Here is a 21,780-nt window from a genome sequence, read left to right on the forward strand (position 1 = left end):
GTCAAGTACAGAATAACATTCCCAGAAATGACCCCAATATCAAAATAGTATGTGAGGCTGGGAAGGCCACAGGGCTCTCAGCTTATGCTCTGAGTCCTACAAAGAATGCTCTGATGTCATGCACTGATGTCATGCATCTGATGCCTGTGAGTCACTCACCCACTCAGCTGGCTCGGACTGAGACCTACTTTATACCAGCTGCCGATCCAAGTGCTGGGGAGACCCCAGAGGGAGCCTGGATCACGGCATCACTGTCCTTCTTCATTTGCTCCCAGAATCCTACTCAAGATGTCCACATGGAATTTGGAGTGTGGAGGCAGGTGAGTTATGGTGAAATTCATTTCATTATGTTCCTTTAGACATATTTAAATTTCATGAAAATAGTCGCTAAATTTGATAAGTTTTCTTTTGCCTTCCTATGTATTTTTGAGGATGGGTGTAGTTTTGGGGCAGCAAGAGTAATTGATAGATCTCTGGTATGTTAGGATTTTCTATGAAAAATTAAGAAGGAAACTGGCACCTTATACAAAGTGAAGAGGCAGTGAGGAAAACGCAAGCCCCCCTCAAACTTAGCTACAATTCAGCATTCCTGGTTTTCAAACAAGAGAAACATAATTCAAAACATATTCCCTAAATATTTCAGCCCAGAGTAGAAATACATGGAGGCAAAGTTCAGCTCACTGGAACCTACAAAAATGTGCTTACTTAAGTGAAGTTATAAACAGACCACAGATACTATAATGCATCCTTTTCTTTAAACTAGTTCATGTGAGCCAGTTTCATTTCACATGAATTGCTCAGTACCAATTTAGGAAATAAATCCTTCTCCTTGATTGGTAAAAATAGCTCACTGATAACCAGATTCAACAAAATTTACTGTTAAATAATTAACCTATTTCCTTCAGGAAATGCTTTTGAGTAATCTGAGTTAAGTATTTCCTCTATCTGATCTATTTCTTTTCAGAGAAAATACAGTATTATTTGCACATGAGCTACTTTTACTCCTCTGGAAAAATCTGACTGTGGCTCAGGGTAAGAGTTGTCTACTGCACAGTAGGGAAAAAAAGATTCATTTCATAGCGAAGATCAGAATCTTTCTTTATTTTGAGGGGCGTGGTGAGCTGGGGGACAAGGGATATGCCTTTGTGCAGAGACAGACCCCAGTAATCCACACTGAAGCTGAAAGATGAAGCCCTTTTGAAGAAATGTGGAAGGACACACTGACACCCAAAGGTGTTCACTCGGCAAAAACAGAAAGAAAGAAAGAAAAAAATAATTTAACTGCCCTATAAAAAGAATGGACAGAAACTTGGTAATAAGGGAGAGAGAAGGAAGGTTAGGGAAGGGAGGAGAAACAATGAAAGGGAACTTGGATGCGGTGGGCAGAATAGCAGGTTTCTGGAGCCTACAATGAAGGATGATAAGAAAAAAAAGTAAAGTTTAAAAAGTAACAAAGTTTAAAATAGTTTAAAAATTAAAAAATGAATTTAAAAAATAAATTTTTTTATAGTGGCATGGAAGATTTTAAAATGATGGAAGTTTTTTATTTCAAAATTCAAGTTGTTTGAGTTTCTCCACCATGCTCCAAACAACAGTAAGGCCTGCTTGTGTAAGTGGTTTTGGGGGACACCACAGAGAGGGGTGAGCTCTGCCGTTAGGTAGGCCAGGAGCAGAATGCTGGTGTGGAAGGCAAGACAGAAGAGAGATCGACAGTTTCATGAGGACAGAAAATCAAAGCCAGAAATTATTTTAAATAGATTAGTGTGGTAGGCAGAAAAATGTTCCCCCTCAAGATGTCTATGTCCTAATCCCCAGAACATATGAAGAGGTCAGGTTCCCTGGCAAAGGGGGCCTATGTTTGCAGATGCGGTTAAGATTGCTAACCAGCTGACTCTAAGAGAGACGAGCTGGATTATAGAGGTGGGCCCAGTGTAATCAGCAGGGTCGTTAAAGGAGGAAGAGGGAGGCAGAAGAGGGGAGAGGGAAGAGGAGATGTGACCACAGGATCAGAGTCAAAGGCACAAAACCATGCTCACCTTGAAAGAGAGAGAAGAGAGGTCACAGGCCAAGAGATGCAGGTGGCCTCTGGGAGCCAGAAAAGTCAAAGATACAGGTTCCACTGAGGCCTTCAGAAACAGCCCTGCCAATATTTTGTGTATATATATATATATATACACACACAATTCACACTGTTTTCATTAAGCTGTTTTGAATTCCTTAACATAGCTACTATATTAATTCCAAGTGTACACACTGTTGTAAGAGTTTCTCCCACTATGAACGCAATATTCCACAAGGCAAAAAAGAATAAAGTCAGCCGTTCCTTAAAATTTATAAGCACAACAGTATCCAATGGGCAAAACTGTCCTCTGTCAGGTGTGAGTTGACAGAAAGCTACTTTTAAACATCCTGCTAAATGATATTCTCTTGTCTCCCTGAACGGCAGGAAGGTAGGACTATTGAAGAAAACAAACAAAACACGGGGCAACTTGCTAGAAGCATTTGGGGAACATAAAACGGGTCATCCTCCTAGTTCAGAATTTGAGTTGGTTTTAGTGTTTTCAGAAGATGACCACTGAGCAGACCACTGGGAGAACGACCCAGCCACATGCAGCGGGTCGGAAGCACTTAACTTGGGCCGCTAAGCCACTGGCTGGGATACAAGCCAGAGAGAAGAAACATTTATTATAGAAGCCACAGCTGATGAGAATGGAGCTACACTAACAGGAACAGCATGCGGGGAAGACACATAACACTGTGATTACCTGTCCTCTCCATAACGCACAAGCAAATCTGCCACTGGAACCACGACCCTCTTCCACTTATTTGCAACACAGAGACTATTTACTTTCAACAATAGGGTATATGATCTAATGTAATTGAAATTATTATTAAGCACTGACCTGTTTACACAGAGCTTGGACATTCTAATGCTTCCTTTTTCCCTTTTACTAATGCAAAGCTGGAGCTAATTCACTTCTCGCATAGGCTAGAGAAAATACGTTTACACTTGAAGTTTTCTAAAGACTCTAATGTACTGGAATTGAAGTGCCTACAAGATACAGTCTCTGTTTTGACCTGGTTCTAAAACTGGTGTAGAAATGACCTCAGCTACAGGAGGAGCTTACCAGAGTCAGTCGCCATGATTGCCACTTTCTCATATATGGCGTTCAGGGTCATGATGATGATAAAACTGATGAGGGAAGCAGTGATGGGCGTGGCCCACCTGCACAGTCAGGTACTTCTGGATTGGGTCTCTTCCATTCAGGTTCTTGGAAAGTTTTGCAGAAAATACAATGAACACTGAAAGCCCGTAGAAAATGATCCCAATAACTGAAGCAATGGTCAACAGGACCTGACAACCCAAAAACCCAGCAGCATGAGACTCACTAATGATCGTATTTTTACACAGAAAACTTGCCCCCAACCCACGCTTAAACAGACAACATGCATGTGCTGTAAACCTCACATAAACGTGAGAAGTGATGTAAATCACACTTAAATGCCACAAGAGACGTGAATATCAGGCATGTTAAACTTTAAGGGAGGAGGAATGAAAGATGTCAAAAAGAATGAGTGCATCCACTAATGTAACATGCTGACAGCAGGAGCAGCTGAGTGCAGGGCATAGGGAATATATGGGAACTCCACTTTCTGTGAAGTATTCTGTAAACCTAAAACTGCACTAAAGAAGGAAGCCTGCTAAGTATATCTTTAAATGGCTGAAAATGGAATAACTGGTGGCATGTTCTTTTGGAGACAATTCTGTGATAGCAGAACCAATGAAAATACCCCTTCTACATCTATAGAATTACTTAGGTTATGAACTAGTTGTAACCCATGAAGGGGATACGCTTCCTTTCAAGGGAGAACCTATCACTGATTCAGGGGTCAGCAGGTGCTAGCTGTCATCTTCATTCTGAATAGGACCAGTGAAGCTGTGGACATGCCACGAGGGAAATACTGGAAGTGACAGCAGGTCTCTGCTGATGAAAGCTTCACTTTGATTTTCGTACTCCTTGAGATCTTAAAATGACAGGTATTCATACTCCCTGCATTTGCACAAGGTTCATGTCCCTGATCCATTGTAGCTCTGACTGTGTGGGCCCAAGGGCAATGGGAGGGTCTGAAGCATAATTTGCACGTGGCTGGTAGGGCTTCAGTTCCTCACCAGGCAGGTATTTTTCTGCCCACTGAAGAATGCACATTAAAGTTCCCATTTTTAAACTGTTTTCCTTCCATCTACCTTCTTGGTCATAGTCCAGAAGCATGTACTCAGTGTCCCTGGCCTCTCCTGATGGCTGCCCCAGAGAGAAAGCTACAAAGATTGTGAATTTCAAGACTAAGTGAACCACATCATGTTATTTACAGTAACAGCGGGAGGCTCGCTTGAACCTGCAGGGGAAAGCAGAGGGAGTGTTTACAAGCCCCTCCTGGAGCCACACTCCTGCATCTGGATCCCAGCTCCGATGCTAGCTGTGGGGCCTTGTGCAAATTTCTTAACCTCTAGGGGCTTCAATCTCCTCACCCATATAATGGGTGGATAATAATAGCAATTTATAGGACTATTGTGATGAGTCAATGATTTACTAATTGTGAAAACATTTGGGACATTAACCACAGGCATGTGAAAAACTCTACCTAAGTAATAGCTATGAATATGGTGACCAAAGTCTTAAAAAGGTGTTTTTCTTAGTTTTTAAGCCATCAGTTTGTAGAGAAAGCATTTTATTTCCTCCTCTACTCTCTTTCATCATCCTTTTCTTCACAGTTAAGGCTTCATGCTTGTGAAAGGAATAACTTTTTGGTGTGTGTGTGTGATTAAATGTGAAAATTATTTAAGAGTGAGAAAAATGTATTATAGAAGGTATATTAAGCCTTCCTCTCTTCTACAGCACATATAGGCCATTTAAATAGTATGCATTTTTAAAAAGTCTGCATAATAATTTTTTAATTATGTATTAAGAAATCATAATAGTTAAGATTTTTAAAGGCTTACTATTGCTTCAGCACACATCTATTTTTCTAAATCCTCACAATCACCCTGTGGGGAAGGTAATATTATATCTCTTTTACAGATGAGGAAATAGAGCCACGTGGAGATGATGCAATTTGCCCCAAATGAAGCAACTATTAAGTGAAAGAACTGAAATACTCAAAGAGCCCAAAGACACACTAACTGTATAGCACTGTCTCCTACATGGTCAGTGAAATCAATTCTAATTCATTTCAGAACTTTTACAAACTTGAATCATTTCCATTTTTCTTCCAAGCACTTAATGGGTTCAATATTTCTAAAGAAACAGGAAAGCTTTCCATTCTCCTTCCTCAAGTTTCTTCTTACTTATCATCTTTTCTGATCATAACTTTAATATTTGCTCATTAAAGAAAATTTGAAAGTACTCAGTAGTGGACAGAACTGCTGTCCTGGATCTGTCCCCAGTCTTAGAAGAGGACCCAGATTTTGCTTTAGGATAAATAACCTCCCTTCTGTTTTTAGTCCTGTGATTTAAGCTCAATTGACCCACTCTTTCTGAAGCACCAGAGGTAGATCTCAGTTGGTTTTAGACAAATAATACCCCTCATTCTATTGGCCTCGCACATGATTTGAGAATTGGCAAATAACCCAGTAAGAGCCACTATTATGTGAGGAGATACGTGCTGGTGCCCATGTGAATGATAAGCTTCCTCTATCAAGAGAGGAAGCTGCCAAAAGAGAGCTCTCTTTGTTTGGATGGATGTGTGATCTGGGATGCTGAGTGCCTAGAAGCAGCATGCTGAGACATCCTTGGACACAGAATGAAGACAGGACAAAATCAGCCCTTGACATCATCTGGGCTACAGTATCTCTCCTTGACTGAAGCCAGACCTCAGACCTGAGGTTTTCATTTACAGGAACCAATAAATCCCATGCATCCCCATTTTTTGGTTGTTGTTTAAGCACATTGGAGATTGATTTTGTCACCTACAATCAAAAGACTCCAACTCTGAAAATGAATAAAAAATAAAATAAGAAAAATGCTTCCACCTTTAGACATAATTCCTTCAGAACTGTGCATTGTTTGTATATTACAAATCATTTTATATATTAATTTTATTCTCAAGCCTAACATAAGTATAACACTTTGACATGTCATAAAATATTTTCATGGACACAGTTTTTCATGGCTGCATATTATTCTACTATGTGAAGGGTTGGAAGAATATTTTGGCTGAGATTTTATATATATATATATATACATATAAATGTATGTCTGTGACTTGCATCCATACTGACTTTTCCCTGCCATTTTGAAATACTTCCTGATTAAAAGTTTTTCAAAGCTGAATTAGTGGATTAAAGCATATGAATATTTTTTACTCTTGATATGAACTGCCGGACTGCTTTCTAAGAAGGCTGGAGGTGTACAGCAGAAATTAACACAGCATTGTAAATTAACCATACTTCACAAAAAATATCCAGTAACCTAGGCATGGGATTGGTGATCACTGGCACTTCATCCTCATAAACAGAGCTGTGTCACTTGAGAGGTGGAAAACTATTTCATTTTGATGTGCACTGACTGAATTACCATTGGAGTGTGACATCTATTTTTTCCTTTGTGAATGTGTGTTCATCTTCTCTGACTTCTATGCCCCTGAGATTTTTTGATGTTACCTTTGAAGTGATCTGAACTCTCTATGTATTGAAGGAATTAGCCCCTTGTCGGATTTGTAAACAAATAACATCCTCTGGTGTTTTGCTTAAAATTAGGATGCTTCTGATGCATGGAATTCTTTATATATTTTCCTCTGAAAATTACTGTTCATCTAGAGGTTGTATATTCATCCATATTTATTTCTAGTTTTTTTCTAATTGTGTTGCTTTTTTAAATGTTTCTGGAATTTATCACAATATATGGTTCACAGTATGATTTCAATCTTTTCTTTTCCCCCCAAGTAGCTAACAAGTGTTCCATTTACTGAATAACCTTTATTTATCTCCCTGATTTGTAATGTCTTCCATCTCTTATATTAAATTATTATTGATATCAGAGCCCATATCTGGACTTCCTGTCCTATTTTCTAATCTGGCTATTCTTGAACTAGTAAAACGCTCATTATCTTATTAATTATTATATTACTAATATGATTTTATTCACAATAAACCCCAAATCAATTTTATAACTTCTGATATTTTGGAGATATGATCTTTTAATCTAGAATCATGTGATTAATGCATAATTTATATCTTTCAGTAGTTTTTATTTTTATTTTTCATAGTTCCTGCTATCCTTTTGTTAGGCTATTCTTAGATATTTTACCTTGGTTGTTACTCTTGGAAAATTTTAGAATTCTTAATGCCTCCATCTGGTCTCTTATTCAGACCCTGGAGAATCCTAAACCACTGATCTGATTTTAACAAATGAGGTGAAAAGAATTGGGGAAAGCACTGTGAGCAGAAGAGACGGTGGAACCTCCAGAGTGGTGCCCTGCGTTGGCTCAGATGTTCTCTGGAAAAAGTTTTCTCTATGAGACTACATATTTCCCAGCTTGACTTTCAGTTTTCTCAGCATTTCACATTAGATTCTAAAAAGTCTGTGGCAGGTTCTTACCCAGAAAAAGAGCACTTGCACAAAGGGTTATATGTATAGACTTTCCCCAGGTGGTAAAGGGAACACGCTCTTCATCCTAATTTAAAAAAACAAGTTTAGTCATTCAAGTGATTACACCAATGAAATGATTTTTCTCCTAACTGGTCACTAAATCCTAAACATAATTTAAAAAAATAATAATTTTCAGGCATAGCCTCCTTATTTGTAACTGCATGGGCTTTTTTCCTTCTTTTTTTTTTCTTTTCTTTTCTGTTAATCGATGTCAAACACACAACAAAATACGTACAGTGTTCATTTTAATACTATTTTTTTGAAAATGCACATGTGAACAGTAAACTGTTTCCCTGCCATGGTCTGAGCTTGGGGGTCTGGGTACCTGACGAGGCCAAGCTGTAAAGCTCTACTCCTGAGCTTGCCTTAGATTTCAGAAGTGACGGTAGTGACAGCTTAGAGTCCGTGCAGGACAGAAGTTTCACAGGTGTCTGCAGCTACCTGGTCTCCACTGTGTGTTCCTTGGTTGAGCTTTATGTGTTAATTAGCTACAACTATAAAGTTTTAGAGTTTCCACTTTAGAGTTTATATTTAGGCTTTTTTAGAGATAAAATCAGTAAGACTCAAGATTTACCTGGATTATAAAAGCAGATATAGTATAATAATAGGTGGAACTAAGTACATGGCCCTCCCTCTGTGCCAGGAAGTCTTCCAAGTAGATTCTGTACATTAATTCGACCCGTCCTTACCACAGTCATGAGGAAGCAAAACTCTTATTCTTATTTTATAGGAAACTATGGCACAGAGAAGTTAAGTTGTCCAAGATCACTCAGGAAGCAAGCTGCTGTGTTCAAATATGAATTTAGGCAACTTCATTCCCAAGGTCTCACTACCACAACACTGGCCTCTAAAAAATGGAGCATGCATTCGCAATTAAAGTAAAACTCTTCAATTAAAAACTAAAATAAATAAATAAATAAACAATTTTTTAAATAAGGAAGAACGATAAAGTGAAATGAGTCTTCATCTTCAATTTTTCAACAAGCATGTTCCAATGAAAATTTAAACTTATTAGTTGGCAATTTTAAATTTAAAATTGGCAGTTTAAATGACTAAAAAACTTTTCTTCAGTATTTTTTCTATGCTGCCAATATGATACGTTTTTGTTTTTCAGGACTCAAAAATATTATGAACATCTAATTTTGTCTAAGTTTCAGCTTTCATCTCTGGATGTACAGTCTTTCACCAACATATGATTTGACCCCCATCTTCAGTTGTAAACAATGGGAAATATTCATAATGGGGATTATTAGAAGCTTATTACATTGTAAAAGACAAATGTCCCTTTCTATTGGTAGCTGAACCTCATTTTTTTCCATTTATAAAAAGAGGAGTTTGACCTGCTCCCTCCAGACCTTTTCAGTGCCAACATTCTGTAGATCTGTGATTCAATTTATAAAGTCTATAGTTGGAGATATTTTCAGATGCTCCTAGTAAAAGCATTTTCTTTCCAAGTGTTATTCACGCTCACAACCTACTGTCCTGCTGCTGCTGACTGCAAGTACCATCAGCTCTAAATTTCTCAGCTGATGGAAAGAAGCAATAATACATATGACTCAAAAAATCATTTTTTCATAGCTCTGGAATGTTGATACAAAGATATATAGTTTTATTTTTTTAATTTTGCAGCAGGAGTGGCAGCAATAAATTTACATTTCCAATTATATAAAATGCCTAGCTCAAACACTGCTCAAACACTGATGGCACCTCAACAAAGGTTTCCCTGCTTCTTCTACCCTTTCTCTGACTTTAGGATGAGAGCCACGCTGCTTTGTGCACATCTCAACCGGAAGTGGGAGCAGTGACCGGAACTTAGTTCAAGACAAAGGGGCACCTAGTCTACGATGAAAAGGAGGCCGCAATAATGAAGGCACATGTGAAACAATGGGAGTCAACTATAAAACCAGTGTGTCTTTCCTTCTATATCCATGTCATAGTGGCTAATTTTTTTTTTGCATTTTTTTATTGGTGTTATGAAAGGATACAAATCAATGCCTCTTTTCTTATACATTTATGCCAGACTTTTTCTTTTCCCCATTTTTACTGTTATTATGAAGGAAGGACCACACTTCTCTTCTGTGTCCACCATTCCGGGAAGTGCTCCTTCACCTTGGCTGCACATTAGAATAACCAGAGGAGCTTTAAAAACTTCCCTATGCCAGAATGCACCCCAGGCCACTAAGTACCATCAGAGTTTGCAGTGATGGAATCCAGGCACCAACATTTTTTAAGGTCCCCTGGTGATTCCAACATGCAGCCAAGGCTGACAAGCCCAGAAGTAAACAGACTAAAGTGCATCTAAACAGCGCCCGCTTTTCCTGGGTAATCTCATCTGTCTCCACGTGGGGACACCGCACCTCCTATTCTGGCCGGACTTGTTCTTCCTGCTCAACCGTGTCCCATTTGTACTCAAGTTCTGCCTGGCGCCGCTTCCAGAACTCCAGAAGTAAGGTGACTAAGAGAGAGAGAGAACAGCAGAATGTGGATCTTCAGTGATGACTGATGCTTCAGAAATCTGTACTTAATATTTATTACCCTTAACACTTTGGTTAATGGTTAATAAAATCACATTTTATTTATAGGCAATACTAAAGAGAAACATGAGTTAATGCCTTTTTTTAAGAAAAAAGAAAATGTAGATAATTTATTGAAGTTGTGAAAACAGACTATCTAGCTCTCTAGCTCAGGGGAAAGGTATTAACGTGATGGTCAGAGGCAGGTGACTGTGTCTGATGCTAAAGTGACCTGCTACCAGCACATTATGCCCACTAAAAACACAAATATCTGGGGGAAGGGTGGGTATAGCTCAGTGGTAGAGCACGTGCTTTGCATGTACAAGGTCCTAGGTTCAAGCCCCAATACCTCCATTAAAAAGAAAGTTAAAAAAAGCACAAGTAACTGTCATAATTTAAAAGCAGTGCACGGTCCACCCTCCAAGCCTTCTCCTCACATCCCTCTGTCTCTTCTGTCCGAAGGACCTGAGGGTGGGGAAGGGGATGAGAATGCTTTAGTAGCCCCTGCATTTCTATTTTCCACCACCCCAGTCACACAAAATTAAAATAATATTCTTAAATATGGAAAACTGCCATTTTCCTCAATCTTCGGTAAAGTAATTTTTAGAAATTGTCATTCTGTTTTAAGACTCGTAACTTCAAATTGTAGACAAAAACAACATGAAATGTTAATTGAAAATGTGGCTTCAGGGTAAGTCCCCTAAGCCCTTCTTCCAACCAGACTTACCCCTAGGCCCCAACTCTAGAGAAATTCCAGAATAACCACTGTTCCCTCCAACTTTATACCTGAGTCTCTACCATGCTCTGAGAATAAAGAGAAAAAAGTCACTGTCCCTGCTTCCGGGAGCTCCTAGGTGCACAGGAGTCATCGTGAAATGATGGATGAGGAGGCGTGTTAAGAGGGCTTGCATAACAGTCAGCAGAGGGTGCTTGGGGCAGAGAGCCAGAACTGTAGCCAAGGCTCTCCCAGAGGAGGGAACCACCGTGGTGAGTTCTGAGATGCCCTAGAAGTGATCAGGTGAAGGTATAATGTTAAGGCCATTTCTCCCTGGGGAGCTGCACATGAAAAGGAGGGAAGCCAAAGAGAGCCAGCTCCCTTCCAGGAACTGCAAATAGTCTAGAAGTGAGCACAGGATGTGGGAGGCAGGTGAGGCAACCAGGTGGAGAGATCACAGGTGCACATCACACAGGACTCTGTGTGCCTCCAAGGTAGAGGAGACATGCAAAGTGATCTAGAAAGAGACAAGATAGAGGCCGGGAAACCTATTTGCAGGTTCATGTGAAGGCCTGCTGAGGCCCCGCCAGGAGGAGAGAGAAGAAAACATTCAGAAGGTGGACGGATTGGCCACAGGTGTGATGGAAGGGCAGGAAGAGATCAAAGATCCCGGGCAGCTTTCTGGCTTTGGCAGTGTCCTAAATTATAGTGCCATTCCCTGAAATAAAAAGGGCAGGAAGAGGGGCAAGTCATGAGAGGAGACAACTGATTCAGTTCTGGCTGGGTGCCTGTGGGCTCCAGGAGAGATGTCCAGTAGGCAAATAAAAGTCCAGAAATTGGGAGAAAGTTCTAGGCTGAGCCAAGTAGTTTTCCTGTTTCAAGAGGCTAATGGGTGTGAGTGGACAAGCTCACGAGAAGAGGTGTAGAGGGGTAGATCTCACCGTCCTGCACATGGGAAGCATCTGGGAGCCTTTAAATAATAGTGCACCCCAGCCTGGAGCGGGGACTTTGTACTGTTTATTGTTTTTCAAATACTTCTTTCCTTTTTTGGGGGGGTAGTTAGCTTTATTTATTTTAATGGAGGTACTGGGAATTGAACCCAGGACCTCTTGCATGCTAAGCACGTGCTCTATCACTGAGCCGTACCCTCCACACCTTTTTTTGTTTGTTTTTAGACATTAGCTCTTCTGAGCAGTCAGGGTTGAGAATCAACCTGTAGAGAGCAGAGAGCCTTGGGGTAGAGATCAAGGAGAAGCTGCCCAGAGCCCTTCAGACCCCACCAGGGGCAGCCGGAGACGCAGGGAGCCTCGGACGGGCTGTGAGGAACGTGAATTCAACACTCCCCAATGGCGATGACAACAAACATATTTCAAGCACCCACTTCCCAGCAGTGTTTGTTCTGAATTTACTAGTTTTCCAGTAATACTGAGTGAGAATAGAAATAATCTGGACACAGGGATCAAATTCAAATGCTGGTTCTGACCATTCTTAGCTGCGTGATTACTGATTAAAAGGTTACCCGTCTGCCACGTGTAAACTAGGGGACCTAGAACCGTGTTCGTGGGCTGCTGTGAGCGTAATGAAATGACAACTATAAAGGCCCTCCTGACTCTCAGAGGTAATTGCTACTATTGTCCCCATTTGCGACACCAAGAAACAGAGGCACAGTAAGCTTGAAACATTTGCCCAAGATGAAGGTTGGGGTCAGGACTCAAGCCAATGACTTCTTGGATCCAGAGCCAAGGATCTTCTTACGAGCAACACGGCACTGCTCAGGCTCCCTGCTCCAAAACCCGCCTCCCTTTGGCTCAGTTCCATGGCGCCTGCGCTGCACAGATGTCATCACTGCCTGCCTGCCCGCCCGGTGTCTGACCCCGGCACTCCTCCCTCCGTCCCACACACCGCTTCCTTGGGCACACCAACCCTCACGAGGCCATTGCTGTGGCTACTCGGATGTTTACATGGAAACCCAGGTGGCAGCCCAGCTTTTTGCTATAGCTGCTGCTGTCAGTGGAGGCAAAGAGCTCACAGTTGGTGGGGGAGGCCACTTCTGGTCTCCTCCTTGGCTGGAGACCTGGATGGAATCCTGTTTCCCTCTGCAACTTAGACATCCAGCATGAGAGATATGTAAGGCCATCTGGCCTCTCAACATAGAAATGATGCCCCCGCAGTCGTACTTATCATTGTAATCTCCTGGCTCCACCAGGGAGCAGAGGCCATGGCCTGTTGTCCACCAAGTTTTGTTTCCTTGCACAACAGCTACAATGGGGTGAGTTAACACTGGACCAGAAAATCTACAAAGCCCTCGAGTACTATTTCCTGACACTTGCAGGTCACCCAAATACCCCAGATCCTCCAAGTAAACAACTAGAAAGAGGAACTGAGCTGGCTCGTCTGTCAGACCCCTGATGGCAGGACTGATTTGGCCTCTCCTGCTCTCGGGATGATCCGTTCTCCTTCTGTGTGCCCTTCCCCGAGTGAAAGAGACTGTTCTTTTTTAATGGGCTAGGGAGTATTTGTGCCTCTCTGACCAGAACCTTCAAAAGAAGAGCTCTTGCTGAGAATGGAAGCATGGCACCCACGTCTCATGAGCTCAGCTACCCAACAGCCTCATCTAGCCAAGGCTGTGGCCAACACCAGGGGTTCATGCTGTTGAGTGTTGAGTCCGGAGAGCAATGCCTCCACCACTGAGAAGCTGCCCCACCACTTGTGCCCTTGTCCCCATCCAGGGGGAGGTGATGCATCCATGGGATGAAAGCCTTGAGGGCACTAGGTGACTGTGGACCAAGCTGTGACTGGCCGGTCCTGCCCCCCATGTGACCCATGTTAGCCTCACGTGCAGAAAGTCCCCAAAGAGACCCCTGTTTGAGTGAATGGGTCACCAATAAGCCAACTGTCCTCGGGCCGCCTAAGAAGCAACACTGTATACACAGTGAGCCACCCACTCACTGAAGTCCCCAAGGTTCACAGCTCCCTAATGGGATACCAGGTAACCCCAGCAAACAGAAGACCCTTACTTTATAATTGACTTGAGAATTCTACTGCCAACTCTGCCTTCCAACTTCCACTTATGAAGTACTTTCCACTCTGTCCCCTGCTCTGCAATTGTGCAATCAATCCAGAGCTCCTTCATGAGACAGGAGGGAAGGGGGCCGGGCACAGCCATTAAAAGAATGGCACAGCCATTAGCACCAAGACGGTGGAAAAGTCAACTCCCAGTAGAGTTTGATCTTCAATACACACTCACCGAAATACAGCAGGATGCTAGATGGCACTCCCACAGGTGCCAGGACAGGTTCAAGGCTGACCATAAAAGGTCAAAGGGTGAGTTCTGGCCCAATTTCTGGGAATCCCAACACCTTCCCCAAAGCGGTTGGAATATTCCTCCCACTTATTAGCATATGAAGATACTGAGTGCATAAAAACTAACAACCCCACACCTCGTGGCTGCTCTCTCTGCTGAGGGAGACAGCCCACACTCTGTCTGTGGAGTGTGTATCTACTTTTACTTTAAACTGGAGCACCCAACCCCCACGCCTCATGGCCTTTCTCTTGCCTTCTGAAACAGCCCACTCTGTCTATGGAGTATATATCTCTCTGAATAAATCTAAATTTACTGAACTGTGGCTCTCTCTTCAATTTTTTCCTGTGGAAACCAAGGGCCCACACTTGGCGAGTTGCATCCCAAGGACCCAAATAAGACCTGGGATCTGGCCATTCCCTCTCCCACATTTTCCTGTATCATGCATTCTTTCCCAAATGATCTCACCTTGTGCACTCCAAAATAGACAGCTCTCATGTGTCCTGACCTGGATCTGCTTCTGCGTGTATCATTTCTCATGTCCACTAGAATGTCACCTTCATGAGGACAGGGATTTGGTTCTGTTCACAAGGGAAGCACCAGCACATCACAGGTCCTGGAGAAGTGTTAGCTGAATGAATGAGCTGTGGGAAGTCCTGGGAATTCCACCTGGAACTCCTAGCCACTTGGGTCCCAGCTGACTCCAGGTGCTCCCTGCTACTCATGGCTGACCTCTTGCCACCACTCTCTGCTCTGCCATCACCTGAGCTGGGATGAGCTGAGATGAGCACACACCCCAGAGAGCATGGCGGCTGGTTCATGAGGTTGCAACACACTCGCCCTCTGACTGCCAGGGGTTACTTACGATGGACAAACTGAAGGCAGCCCCATGTGCACCGCCCTGCCCCACAACTCACTTGAAGCACCAGGACTGCACACAGGGGAAACGCTGGCCCTTTCCAACCTAAGGAGAGGGACTATGGGTGAGAAGAGGGTCTCTGTCAACTAACAGTCTCTTTACAAGCCCAGTCTTAGAAAATCTCTTTAAAGACACTTTTGGTATCTTCCTTGTGTTTCTGTAATCCCTCTAGATTTTGTCATTTTCATCTACGCATCAGAAATACAGATGGTCTTGAAATCTCTATTGATTTTCAATGAAGAAAATCCTCAATTTCCTTCTCTGCTAAGAAAATTACTGCACTTTATATTAAAAAAAGCAGCTTCCTTTCATGAGTTTCTCTCTTCAAACACCTAATTTCACAAGAATCAGTGAAGCAGGGCAGGAAAATCATGCTGTGCTTTATCACCTACAGGTGGGCAGGGATGAAATGAATGAGGACTGATCTCATGAGACGGGAAGGCTGGGGCTGTCTTATTCCTGCTACAGATGGAAGGGTCCATATCTGTGAGGGTGAGGAAGGACCAAGGATGAGAAACCAACATTTTCTAACCCATTTCACTTTTTCAGAGTCCCAGACAAAACAGTGTCATTGTATCAACAAAAACAAGAACATCTGCACCCTTCTAAATGCACGCTACAAATTTACTACTACACACGGCACTCTGTCACTGACCTAAAGGCTGATGACAGCCCAGAAATTTGCAGGGATCTTATTCTGTGCTCATCCCTTTTTGTCTTTGGAACCTCAGGAAATTTGTCTCCTCTCCATGAGTGTCATTTTCCTCATCCTTCAAATGGGAGTGTAACAGTCATTCATTTGCTCAGTGTCTATTTGACAACAGGAGACGGCTTATGAAAACAACAACAAAAAAAGCAAAATAGCAACTCTGATCTGTGGTGTCTTCCTCCTCCTCCCTGAACATGAACTTACAGGGTAAAATGGCATCTTTCACTAATTCCCGAACTTAAGGAGCAGTTCTGATAAGGAAGTCACAGGACTGCCGTGTAACCGAGAAATGACCTGGTGAAAAAGAATGAATTACCAGCAAATCCTCAAAACCCATAAGGGTGCAAACCCTGGGAGCTACAGGAATGGGTGGGAGTTCCTTAGTTCCCCATTTCACAAAGCTGAAAACTTTGCAGGGTCCATGAAAGACACAGATAGCCCAGTACAACCACACCATGTTTTGGAGTACACCGGGGCCACATCGCTGCTGACCTGCACTGCTGTGTGTCCCAGAGCAAGAGCCCTGGGCGGGGGTGACTGTGATTGAGGCTGGACAAGAACTTCCTGTTCTGTCTCTTTTGCTTTCTCTCTTCCTGCAATAAAACTGGTAGGACTCTGTTGGGGAGCACTGCACTCACTTTCTCTGGCAAACCACACACCAGGCAGCTCTAGCTGATCTCAGAGAGGACTCTTCAATGAACATATATACACCAAAGTCAGGCAGAAGGCTGCCTGTGACCTTGGGAATCCAAACCAGCTTGTCCTGTTAATCAGGATATTACACATCTAATGAAATTGTGCACCACATGAAGACGATGCCTTAGACAGCGTTGGTGGTTATGTCCAGCAGTGTCTAAGGACAAGTCATGCTCTGGTAGATGGGAGCATTTTGGTTGCTTTCAGAGTTTTCTACTGAAGGGCTGGGACATTTCATTGGGCCTTGAAACTCCAGACCTCTTTACTCACAAATGCAGACAAGTTAGGTGAGCCAGCTCAGCCTTTATTCCAACTTCCTAATCAAAAGGCTATGAGGTTGAAAATATATTTCTCAGACTCTTCTGCAGCAAGGGTTCCAGATGTGGCTTTAAAAATGCCCATCAGAGATTGAGATTTGCAAATATTAACTACTATATATAAAAATAGCTAAAAAAAATTAAATTTCTTCTGTATAGCACAGGGAACTATATTTAATATCTTGTAATAACCTTTAATGAAAAAGAATATGAAAAGGAATTCATACATATATACGTGTATATGAATGACTGGAACATTGTGCTGTACATCAGAAATTGACACATTGTAACTGACTATACTTCAATTAAAAAAATATATATATATATAATGCCCATCAGCAGCATCAGAGTGTCACTGAAAGCAGAAACCCAGATGAATGGAGGTAGAGGTGGTGGAGGAGCTACTTTATTTTGCTGGGGTGGATGCAGCTGGCATGGCAGAGATCTAGAAGGAATGGTCACAACAGCCACTCACTGATCTGCAATTGAGTTAGGGTAACAACTTCCTGAAATCCTCCCCACCCCTCCTGATGAACCAGGTGTCTGGCGTTTCTCTGGTAATCACTAGGCGCAGCCTGGAACTCAAAGGTAAAAATTAAAAACTGCAGTCAGGCTGCGAAGAGACTGGCAGGACGCGTTGGACAAAAGTAGATCAGAAACAACAAGGAATGGGGAGGGGATAGAACGTGTGCTGAGGACCGTGACTTCAGTGGTGGATTGACTGTGTTGAGGACTCTGAGTCAGTATGAGTAGATGGATTGGTGTGGACTAAAATGGTGGCCATTGTTCAGATAAGTGTGTGATTTGGACTATATTTATTAGAGGAGGGTTTTTTTTTCCCCTTCAACATTGATCATTTCTAGGGAGCAGAAAAATACTCTGCCACAGAACATCTAAGTGCAAAAGAGATGCTACGGGATGATGGTGGTATGAAAAATTTCAGTTCTGCAGTTCCAAGGTTTCCTTAATGAGGTTCACAGCAGTAGGTACTTAAAATAAAATAAGGTACTTAAAATAAAGACATCATCATATGTACATATCCTTAAAGCTACACATATGGAGCTATAAGTGGGCCTGAAATGTGTTCTGCATTCTAAAATCCGATGAAATAAAATCAGTAGATCAATATGCCTGTCGGCTCTATAAACATGATGTAGCTAATGATCACAGAAAGCAAGATCAGCTAGGAAATATGAGATTTGTCTTTTCCAGTGTCAAATTTAATATTTTTGCTTTACTTAAAAAGCATTTTTTTAATTAGGGCTGTCAGCATCCATTGGTATACGGGGTTCAGTAGATGTGTTCAGATGTTCTAGACAGTGAATCAGAGCAAAGACTGAGGTTTAGACAGTAGTTAAATGTCTCATCCTGTGTGAACAGCATCCACATACTGCTATACTGAAAATCCTTAAAAGTGAGAACTTCATTAAGCAACGAAAAGAGAGGGAAAAAAATAGCCACAGACTAGTGGAAGTTTTGTAACGTGTAAAAATGACAAAGGGCTATTCATGAGCATATTTTTAAAAACCCCTACACTTTAATAAGAAAAACAACAAACTGACAACAGGTTGCACACTGCTCCCTTTAGGAGAAGCCATGCAGATGGACTCTTATTTGAATGGGGCTGGAGCTGTAGAATTAGTTAGTCTTGCAAGTAACTCAGTTAAAAACAAATGCAAATGGGATACACTTCTAGAATATCTGAGTAAAAATCTTGGAAAACTTACGGCTCTATGAAGCAATGACAATGGCAAAATTTGTCAAAATTAACCTCTGCAGAACTCTGGAAATTAAACCAAGGCTTCCAGCAATCCGGGGAGTGTTTATTTGAGAAAAAAACAGCTAAATCTCCATAATTATAGTGAGTTTTGTGGCATTGTAACTTGATCTACCCCCATCCCCGTATCCTCACCTAAATGGTGGCCTTTAAAAGCAACAGTCTCAAAATCAAGGTAGGGGCAGAAGTGATTTGAAGTTACCCAAAAAATCCGCCCCCAGAGAGCTGTCACTATTTGACCTATCTCAAACTCATGCTGTGCAAACAGCCTGTCCCCAGAGTGTTTGTGGAAAACAATCAGCAGTGAGTATTTAACATTACAACTGCCTGAGTCAGTGGTACCAGTAGAGGCTAACTAGATGCTGAGTAGGAAACTTAGAAGGCAAAATTGAGTAATGAGACGTTCTGGGGGTGAAGCTAGGGTTAAAAAGCTCCAAAAAATTCTGAGAATTGTAGAAGGCCGTACACATGTGTGGCACATGGCAAGGAAAGATCTGAGAAAATCTTAAGCCTTCAATTCTGGCTGAACTTGAGGTTCTGCGTAAGCAAGAACTAAAGGCTACGGAAGAGCTGCAGACTGCCTGCCGGTGCTGAGGGCATCCCTCAGCACGCAGACACACAGCCACCTGGCAACAGCTCAAACGATTAACTCCAGGTATTGAAAGAAATCACTGTCCAATCATTATTACAGTGATGACAACTAGGCTTTCTGCACACACACTGATCTCATGGCCATGCATGATAAAGAATACAGACTTTACAGAATTTGTTCAGGAAAGTAACTAAATAAATAGCTGCAGCAGCAATGACAATGGAAGCAATGATAAACCCTGGAGATGAGGAAAATCAGGCTTTCAGATCGGCCACATTGTAATATTTTAAATGTCCAGTTTTCAACAGAAAATTAGAAGATGTACAAAGAAACAGAACACTTTGGCCATAACACAGGGGAAAATGTAGTCAATAGAAACTCCCTGAGGAAGCCCAGACACTAAACTTACTAGACAAATACATAAATAAGCAATTACACATATGTTCAAGAAGCTAACAGAAACCATGCCTAAAGAATTAAATTATGTGAACATCTCATTGTACAGAGAATATCAATAGATAAAATTTATATTAATAACCAACTAGAAATTCTGGAGATGCAAATATAATGACTAAAATGAAAACTTCAATAAGAGGTTTGTCTGTAGATATGAACTTGTTCAAGAAAAAGTCAGTTAACTTAAAACTACTGAGATTTTCCAGTCTGTGGAACAGAAAGTAAAAGGAATGGAAAAAAAATGAACACTGTGTCAGAGATAGGTGGGACACCATCAACAATACCAATACACACATAATGGGAGCGCCAGAAGGAAGGAGAGAAAAAAAGGGGTAGAAAGAATATATAAAGAAATAATGGCTGAAAAGTTCCCAAATTTGATGAAAACTTTAATTTGTACATCCCAGCAGCTCAACAAACTCCATGTGGTATAAACATAGAGACATCTAAAATAGGCACATCAGGCTCAGTGTGTCAAAAGACAAGAACAAAGAATCTTGACAGCAGAAAGAGAAAAGTGGCTCAACATATAAAAAGGCTCCTCAGTAAGACAGTTGATTTCTCATCAAAAACCATGGAGACCAGAAGGCAGTGGGATGGTATCGTCAAAGTGATCAAAGGAAAAGACTGTCACCAAGTATTTTATAGCCAACAAAATGATTCTTCAAAAAAATTAAAGGAGAAATTAAGACACTCCTACAAAAACAAAATCTGAAAGAATCCATTGCTAGCAGGCCTGCCCTACAAGAAATACTAAGGATAGTCCAGCAGCTGCAAATGAAAGGACACTCACCTGAAAAATAAAGAGCACTTGTAGAGGTAACTACATGAGTAAAAAATAAAACAGTATAAATAGAGTATTACATGTAAATGATTTGTTCTATTTGATGTAAAGGACAACTGCATAAAACAATACTTATGAAACTTATAAATGCATAACGGTGTAATTTATATGACAGTGACAGCATGAGGAGGGGGAGGGAAAAGATTGATACCAAATCAATATTTTGTGTACTATTGAAATTAAGTTGGCATTCATGTGAACTAGATTGCTTTAAAACTAGACGTTAATTATAATCTCCAGGGCAATGGAGGAGAAGGAGGAGGAAGAAGAGGAGGAGGAGGAGGAGAAAAAAAGATAAAATAAACAACAAATTAAAATGGCACACTTGAAAATGCCTACTTTGTACAAAAAAGTGTAGTAATAGAGGAATGGGGATAAAAAAGACATATAGAAAGAAGATAGCAATTGTAACTTCAACCTGATAAGAAATTACATTAATGTAAATGAATTAAACATTCTAATCAAAATACTAAAGGCAGAAATAAATGCAATAGAGAATAGATGAACAACGGAGAATAATCAACAAAAAAAAGTTGGTTCTTTGAAAAGATCAACAAAATTGACACATTTTTGGCTAGTACTGGAAAAAAAAAGAGAGAAGATTCAAATTACTAAAATGAGAAATGAAAGGAAGGATGTCACTACTGCCCTTACAAAAATAACAAGGTATATAAGGGAATACCATTAATAATTATATAGCCAAAAAATGAGATAATGTAAATGAAATGGATAAATCCCTAGAGGGACATAAATGAATGAAGCTAACTCAAGGAGAAATATAAAACTCAATTAATCCTACAATAAGTAGTGATGGAGATAGTAATCCAAAATATTCCCACAAGGATATGCTAGGCCTGTATGGCTTTGCTGGTGAATTCCATCAACTACTTAAAGAAAAAACCAAAACCAAAACCAAAACAAACAAACAAACAAACAAACAAAAAAACAATGCTTCACAAATTCGTCTAAAAATAAAGAGGTGGGCGCACTTCCCAATTCATTCAATGAGACTAGTATCACACTGATACCAAAACCAGACAAAGGCACCACAACAAACCTAAAGAGTATCTATTATGAATATAAATGCAAAAATCCTCAACAGAATAAAAGCAAATCCAATCCAGTAACATGTAAAATAGACCACAATTAAGTGGGATGTATCCAGGTATGCAAAGGCAGTTCAACATACAAAAGTAAATTCATGTAATACGCCATATTAATAGAATAATGGATAAAAATTAGGAATAGAAGAGAACTTCCTCAACTTGACAGACAACATCTATGAAAATCCTGCA

General features: G+C 41.1%; 2 long non-coding RNA genes across 2 annotated transcripts in view; one reads left to right on the forward strand and one right to left on the reverse strand.

Annotated features, from left to right (window-relative positions):
* The window catches only part of LOC116661286, a 23,985-nt gene extending 3,070 nt beyond the window's left edge, over window positions 1-20,915 (reverse strand). Inside the window, exons 1-3 of the long non-coding RNA XR_004317126.1 lie at window positions 20,169-20,915; window positions 12,644-12,651; window positions 7,660-7,671 (exon numbers count right to left, since the gene is read on the reverse strand). This is a non-coding gene — a long non-coding RNA (uncharacterized LOC116661286). The remainder of the gene's footprint in view (window positions 1-7,659; window positions 7,672-12,643; window positions 12,652-20,168) is intronic.
* LOC116661285 lies at window positions 4,391-9,943 on the forward strand. Its single transcript, XR_004317125.1, has 2 exons — window positions 4,391-5,203; window positions 9,400-9,943. It is a non-coding gene; the product is annotated as an uncharacterized LOC116661285 (long non-coding RNA).
* Window positions 20,916-21,780: the final 865 nt, after the last annotated feature.

Source organism: Camelus ferus, chromosome 34, assembly GCF_009834535.1.
Source record: "Camelus ferus isolate YT-003-E chromosome 34, BCGSAC_Cfer_1.0, whole genome shotgun sequence".
NCBI classification, from domain to species: domain Eukaryota; kingdom Metazoa; phylum Chordata; class Mammalia; order Artiodactyla; family Camelidae; genus Camelus; species Camelus ferus.